General features: G+C 47.6%; 1 pseudogene; it reads right to left on the bottom strand.

Annotated features, from left to right (window-relative positions):
- Positions 1–4,510: 4,510 nt before the first annotated feature.
- On the bottom strand, positions 4,511–5,381 carry LOC119525161 (annotated as a pseudogene).
- Positions 5,382–7,693: the final 2,312 nt, after the last annotated feature.

A 7,693-nucleotide genomic window follows, 5' to 3' on the forward strand; every position in this document is an offset into this window, starting at 1 on the left:
GTAATCTTTGAGGCCAGACCCTGCCCCCCAGGGGTTCTTGGCCTGCAAGTGCAGAGACCAGGGCTGCCTGGAGATGTTCTTGCCCCTGGAGCATCCCCAGACCAGAGAGGAAGCCAGCTCCTGGCCCCAGCTAGGAAACGCCCTGGAGTGACTCCCCTGCAGGGCTCCCCGTGGGGCAGCAAGGCTGGGCTTTCACCAGAAATCGCACCTCTTCCCATCCGGTTACTCCAGGCCTGTGTCCCCGTGTCCCTTCCTCCTGGGAGCAGGACCCTAATCAATCGCCTGCACCTGAATCTCGCCCCAGGCTCTGCTCCTGGGGAAGCCAAGAGAGAAGCAGAGGCACAGGGAGGTTGGGTAGCTTGTTGCCTATAGCCTCACAGCCAAAAGAAGTGGGAAAGCTAGAATGCGAGTCCTGGGGCCTGGGGCCTGGACCTGTGCTCCTAACCGCCAGGCTACTCTGCCTCCAAGTAGAGACTCTTCAATCACTGCATTCATTTGTTCATTTGATCATTCACTCATTCACAGACATGCCAGGCCCAGAGCTGACCCAAGGGGGATCAGGGTGAATTTGATTCTTTTGTCCCCTCTCAGAGGATCTTCGTCTATTTTGGAAGGCAGATGTGCCCCCCTCCCCCATGCATGGGACCATTCTCTGATTGAGTCACCGCCTCGAGGACTACCATACGCCTGCCTCAGGTGGGCAAGAGAGACCTCTCAGCCAAGGCCCCGGCCTCCCCATGGCTCCCGGTCCAGTGGGGAAGAAACGGATACGTAGGGAGCGACAAAACCCTGGGCGTGTGCTCCAGTGCCACTGGGTGCTGGTCCCAGTGGGGAAACAGGAGGGGCTGGTCGGCCCACCTGGAGGGCCCAGGGGAGGCTCCTGGGGAGGCAGTGCGAAAGCCGGGATGTGGGAGGGTCGGGGTGGGGGTGGGGGGCACCTTCTGGGAGAGGGGCCGTTGCGCAACATCCATGGCCCTTGGTTGGGACCAAAATCAGGATGGGAAACCCTGGCGAGTGGGTTCTTGCCCTGCCCCAGAGGAAATGCCCGAGGAGGTGGTCCTCTGCCCTGCGCCAGACACGTGCCCCACCCCACACCCTGCCGTGGGAAGCCCTTGAGCATGGGGCTGAGCCCCAGTCTGACTCCTGCTCCTGCCCCTTTGGGACTTTGGAACACGTTTCTGTGCTGGGGTGAACACTGTCCCCCCCCCCCCAAGTTCACATCCATCCAGAACCTCAGAATGTGGCCGTATTTGGCAAGAGGGTCTTTGCAGCAGTAATCAGTTAGGATGGGGTCATATTGGATTATGGTGGGCCCTAAATCCAGTACGACTGGTGTCCTTATAAGAAGAAGAGAGGGTGATAAGAAGAGACAGAAAAGAAGGCCTCGTGAGGACAGAAGCAGAGATTAGGGGATGCAGCCAAAAGCCAAGGAACACCAAGGATTGGCAACCACCGGAAGCTAGGAGGAGGCAAGCAGGATTCTCCCCCAGAGCCTACCGACTGTCACCTTGGTTTCAGATTTCTGCCTTCCAGAATTGTGAGAAAATGCATTTCCATTGTTTCAAGGCTCCCACTTTGTGCAGTAATTCATTATGGCAGTCCTCAGTCTCTCTCGTCTCCAAAATGGGAGCAATTACACACACCTTACGGGTGGCTGTGAAGACTCACCGAGCATCACCCACCTTACCTGGCTGGGAGGAAGCCCTTGCTGGCCTCTGCCAGAGCTGCCAGGTGGACTGGGCAGGCTGGGTGCAGCACTAGCGGACGCCATTCACCTCCCTGCAGATTTGCCTGTTGATATTGATATTTTTCTGGGCGGACGTCTTGAGGACGGGGCACCCTGTTCCATGTCACACACAGGCACTGGGTGGATGAGCCATGGTGCCGAATGTAGGAGCTCTCTGTGCTCCTGAGGGTCCCACTGCTGGAACCTGCCTTCCAGAGGGGGTGTCCTGGGTACCCACCAGTGAGCCTCGCAGCCGAGAGGAGTTCGTTGGGGTCCAGGAGTTTGGGGCCCTTTCGTGGGTCTTTGGGGCTGAGTTGAGTGGTGGAGAGGACACGGGGCAGGTGGGCATGGGAAGGACATCAATGGACAGAAGGACTGGCATGGGCACTTGGGGAAATAAATCCACCCTGGGCCCATGCTTCCTGCCCCTAACTGCCAGGAATCCTTGGCAAACCATCTCACTCCCTGAGCCTCATTTCTTAGGAGTTAGAACAGAAGGGTCACAGCACCCACTACCCGGGGCTGGTGAGGGGCTGAGCAACTGACTGACAAAAGATTCAACACGGCACTGTGAAAATGCCCATGACTCGGACCCCGAATGCTGACCTGGAACGTCCACTCTCACCCCCTCCGGCGATGAAAATTCTGTCCTTCCAAATGGACTGTATTAGTCTCTAAATCTTTTTTAATGTTGTAAATTTCATAAATTTGTCTTAACTAAAAAATAGTACAATTCTACTCAGTCTTCAAGACCTAGCCAGAATCATGGGATATGATTTTTACAATAAAGCTTTTGTCTCTTGATGAGCTGTATGCTTTTTTCCCCTCCTTATTGGTCTTTTTGTCTTAGCTGCCAGCAAACTCAGTGCTCCATTTGGCATTCCGTGCTTGCTAAGCTTTGCCCAGCTGTGTCAGAAATCTCCCGATGGCAAGCAACAGACCTGACTCTGGGTATATGAAAGGAAAATGGGAGGAATTGAGTGCAAGGAATTGAGAGGTCCAGATTTGGAAAATGGGAACCAAATGGGGGAACTCCAGATGGAGGTGGCTTAAAAGCAGGAAGTGGAACCACCACTTCAGTTGGGAATAGCCTTGCCAGGGAGAGAGAAGACACGAGCCTCCACCCTCTCTAGTGGGAGGTGGGATGCTGCTTTCCATTCACCCAACAGACATGTGTCGAGTGCCCATTATCTGCCAGATATTTGAGGCACCGCAGTGGTGGTGCAGACTGCACAGCCAAAAGATGTTCTCCATCACAGGTTTTTTATATTAACCATTTCTCCCTTCCTCATACGCTTTTGCTTAGTGTCTAGCTTCAGATGCTGCCAGAAGCAAACCCCGAGACAAGGATTCAAATGCAAGTAATTTGGGATGTGCTCCCAGGAAATATGGCGGGGGTAGGGAAATGGGACCAGACAGGGAAACAGCACCTAAAGGGAGCATTAGGGAGCCGGTCACGGCCATGGACAAGTGGAGCTCAGTCTTGCTGGGAGCCTCTGGGAGACGGCATAGAACAGAGTTAGCCTCACCAAGGAGCAAGGAACTGGGGCATTTACCCACCAACTGCCGTCTGTCCATGGCTAGGGGTGGATCCTCCGAAGCGCTTCAGGTTGGCCTTGACATGGACTAAGCATGCGCCTGGCAGCCAGGGGGAGAAATCCTCAGGTGGAGGTCCCATGTGTTTGCAGGAAGCAGCCCTCTGTATGCACAGGTGGGTGCTGGCGTGCAGGGAGGTACACAAAGCTTAACATGCACACACACACAAAACTCCACATGCCTCATGTTCCATTTGTTGATAAGTTGATTCTGCCCGCTCCTTTGCATAACACAAGTTGAGAGCTTGACAGACCACCCTTTCTTTTCTATTTTGATTTCTGGGTGGCTGATGAAAGAAATCTCAGCTAGATCAGAATAAAATGTTCCCTCTTCGACAGCTGCAGAAAATTAGATTCTGTTCTACACCATCAAAGTGTCCTTGCAATTATTATTCTTTTTGCCTTTTTTTTTTCCAGTGGACAGGAGTAGCTAGTATAACTATATGGTTTTTTTTTTACTTACAATGGAATATTATTCAATTGTAAAAACAAATGAAGTTCTGACACACGATACAATATGGTGAACCCTGATGACATTATGCTAATGTAAGCACTCAGTTAACAAAAGACCACACATTGTGTGATTCCTTTTACAGAATAGGCAGATCCAGAGACAGAGCTAAGGTCAGTAGTTGTTAGGGGCTGGGGAGAGGAGGGCCATGGGAGTGACTGCTAATGGGTACAAGATTTCTTTTGGGGGTGATGAAAATGTTCTAAAAATAGATAGTGGTGATGGTTATACAACTCTGTGAATATATTAAAATCCTCACTGAATAGTACACTTTAAATGAGTGAACTGTATGATATGTAAATTATATCTCAATAAAAGCTGTTATTATATTTACAGTTCAAATTTACTCCTGAAAATGTTTTGAGTATTTCCTCCAAATTGAAGAATTTCCTCCAATTATATGATTCTAATTTGTCTTGTATAAAACACTTTACAACAACATTTTTTAAATAAAGATTTTAAAAACCTCAAGGAAACGTTACAAAAAAACAAAAGTGAGGACAAAATTACATAATTTTGATACTTCATAAGACATAATGACAGTTCTGCATAAGTTTAGCTAAACAATTATACAGTACTATTTAAATAAATCTATTCGTTTTATACAAAAGAAACACCCTAACACAGTAGAGTCTGATAATGCCTTAGAGAACACCAATTTGATGCTTTGGAATTTTATTATGTTGTTAACAAATTTTCAAACTCAGGCAAGTTTAGAAATGTCTTCATACTGAATTCCTTCAACTCTGCATCCTTTTCAATGACTATAGTAGCTGAAAAAGTCTTCTCATTGATGGATACTAGAGTACCTTCATTTCCTCTGTAGCCCCCATTTAGAACTAGAATTCTTTTTCCTGGTGCTAGTATTACTGTTTCTAAATGAGTCTGGTCAAGTTTCAGCTTGTCTCCAGAATCAATCATCTTTACAACAGCCGTATATTCGTCAATTACTTCCTTAACAATACCTTTTTTCTTATGATATTTCTCTCCAAGTTTTCTGGTCACAATTTTCACAATAATTTCAGGCTGTAGCCAATAGTCTGTTCTGGCAGTTCTTTTGTTTTCATCTTCGGTCTCCAAGATTTCATCAAGTGCAGATTTCTTTTTCTTCTTCTCTTTTGACTGTGCTGAACTATGAGAAGATTCTTTTCATTTCACTGATGCTGCAGACCCCATCATCTTCAATACATTTGGTCCCAAAGAACTTGATTTGGAAGATGCTGCTGCTGAACTGCATGCTCCTTTATTCAAGTTAAATGTAACTTTTTCTTCATCATTTTCTCTACTTAATTCTGTATAAATGGGGGCCTCCTGTTCTTTTCCTTCAAGACCTCTTCTCACTTGCTCTTCAATAAATTTGTCAGTATTTTCTTCATCATCAAGGTCCTGTTTCTTGTTTTTCTCTAGTTCCAATTGTCGGTGGATAGTTTCTGGGTCCCTATCTATGTACTGGATATACCATCCTTTTGGTGTCTCATCCACTTTGCACAAGCCTTCTCTGCCCAACCACTTAGTAAAATCAGTCAGTTTTCCACTGAGTAGCATTCATATGGGTGTGCTCTCGATGGCTGATATATTCATTATATACAATGTTGTTGTGGACTCACTTAGTGCCAAAGCGTCTCCTGAGAAGTTCCAGAAAGTCATTTCGGAATTCCTCTGAAAAATAATCCATAAACTGCTGAGGATTTTCTGAAGCCAGCAATAGTTGTTTCTGATGAGATTCAGACATACAGTGACACTTAAAGCCATTCTCGTCCCGGCACTGCTTCTGGCACATCTGGCAATACCAGCGCAGCTTCTGAAGCCCCTTGGACTTGATCCTGTTGGCAATGGCCTTAAGGTAAGAAATTCTGACTACCCCACCGCGACCACCGCAGCCGTAACTTCTGAAAGCGCAGCGCCCAGCAGACCGGAAGCGGAACTAGACTAGCAGAGGTGGGCGGGACAAATGCTGAAGGCGGAAGGAGCTGGGTCCCAATGCTTGCGATGTTTCTATATGTTTTTAATGAAACACGCCATGAGCTCAGGCTGTGACCTTCTAACAACTGGATTGGCTGTTTCACTTCCTAACTTGCTGCCCTAACTAGACTGACCCCTATTCTCTTGAAGGTGGAAAGCGTATGGGATTTTTTGTTGAGGCTGACAACAGACAACCGTGGGCCCTTCCCTGTCTCCCGGGTGCTTGGAGTTGAAGGAAACAAGAGGAGTTGTTCCGCTAGATTTCTCATTTAAACCGAGTTTGAGAGTATGTGTGTGTTATTTAAATTAACAATAGGTAAAGCTTGTTCCCCAAGCTTGGCGGACAATGGAATCTGGGGCATTTTTTGCAGAACCCTGCCCAGCCTGCTGACTCCTCTGCCTTCCAGGGCCCCACTGCACCCCCAGGCTCCTTGATTTCTCTTCCACCTGTTTCCTGCTGGGCCCCGGGAAAGGAGAACCTTCTGAAACTCCTAGGGGGCATGGCAGCTCTTGCAGCTTGGTGGTCCCCTCCTAGCCTGTCTCCAGGACTGTGGGGAGCAGCATCTCGAGACTTTTCCAGGAGCACGTAACTGTTGCCCTGGGCATCTGGGAGTGCATGCCTCCCTAGCTGTGAGCTGCCACATCTTGCCAAGTCACTGCCTTGCAGCCACCCCTACCTCAGGGTGCAGGCCTCGCTCTTCCCAGCAGCCCCAAGCCTCGGGCATCCTTTGATTTCCCCTTCAAGCCTTCGTTCCCAGAAGCTGGAAAGGCAGACCCAAATCTCCTTCCGGTTTTCTTCCAGAATCCAGCTCCAGTGTCACAGCTCCTGACCAGGAGACAACGTTGGCTAAGACCAGCTCTTCGGCACTTTTTGGGGAAACTGTCACAGTCTGCATGATTAATATGTTGACTAAATGCAAGAACAGAACCCTCTCCTTGTGCAGTCTATCTCTAGAGCATTAAGTGAGCATCAGACTCCCCTGGGGAGCTCCTTAGGATTGCAGGTGGCTGGGTCCCACCCCTGGAGTGTCTGATTTGGTGGGTCTTGGTGGGGCCTGAGAATTTGCAATTCTAACAAGTTCCCAGGAGATGCTGATGCTGTGGGTGTGGGGAACCCCACTTTGAGAACCGAGGCTCTATTGAAATTGTCAGCCACGGAAGAACAGAACTTGCGAACTTGCTTGAAACTGTCCTGCTTCCTCTCACATCCCTCTTCCCAGGGCTTCCGAGATGGTAGTTCCAACATTCCAAATCAGGTGGTTCTGAGACAGTGACCTCAGGGTTACATTTAAAACAAAACAAAATAACAGGTAAAGGACAGGCATATAGACCAATGGAATTGAATTGAGAGCTCAGAAATCAACTCTCACATTTATGGTCAACTGATTTTTCACAAGGGGGCAAAGACCACTCAAGGAGAGAATAGTCACTTCAACAAATGGTGCTGGGAAAACTGGATTTCCATATGCAGAAGAATGAAGGAGGACCCCTACTTCACACCGTATACAAAAATCAACTCAAAATGGATCAAAGACCTAAATATAAGAGCCCAAACTGTCAAACTCCTAGAAGAAAATGTAGGGAAGCATCTTCAGGAACTGTGTTAGGCAATGGTTTCTTAGAATTTACACCCAAAGCACAAGCAACAAAAGAAAAGATAGATAAATGGAACATCATCAAAATTAAAAATTTTTGCACATTAAAGGATTTTATGATTAAAGTAAAACAGCTTACACACTGGGAGAAAATACTTGGAAATAATACATCCAATAAGGGTTTAATGTCCAAAATATATAAAGAAATCCTTCAACTCAACAACAAAAAGACAACTCAATTTAAAAATGGGCAAAAGACTTGAATAGACATTTTTCCAAAGAAGATACCCACGTGGTCAAAAAG

The sequence above is a fragment of the Choloepus didactylus genome, assembly GCF_015220235.1.
Source record: "Choloepus didactylus isolate mChoDid1 chromosome 24 unlocalized genomic scaffold, mChoDid1.pri SUPER_24_unloc2, whole genome shotgun sequence".
NCBI lineage: Eukaryota > Metazoa > Chordata > Mammalia > Pilosa > Megalonychidae > Choloepus > Choloepus didactylus.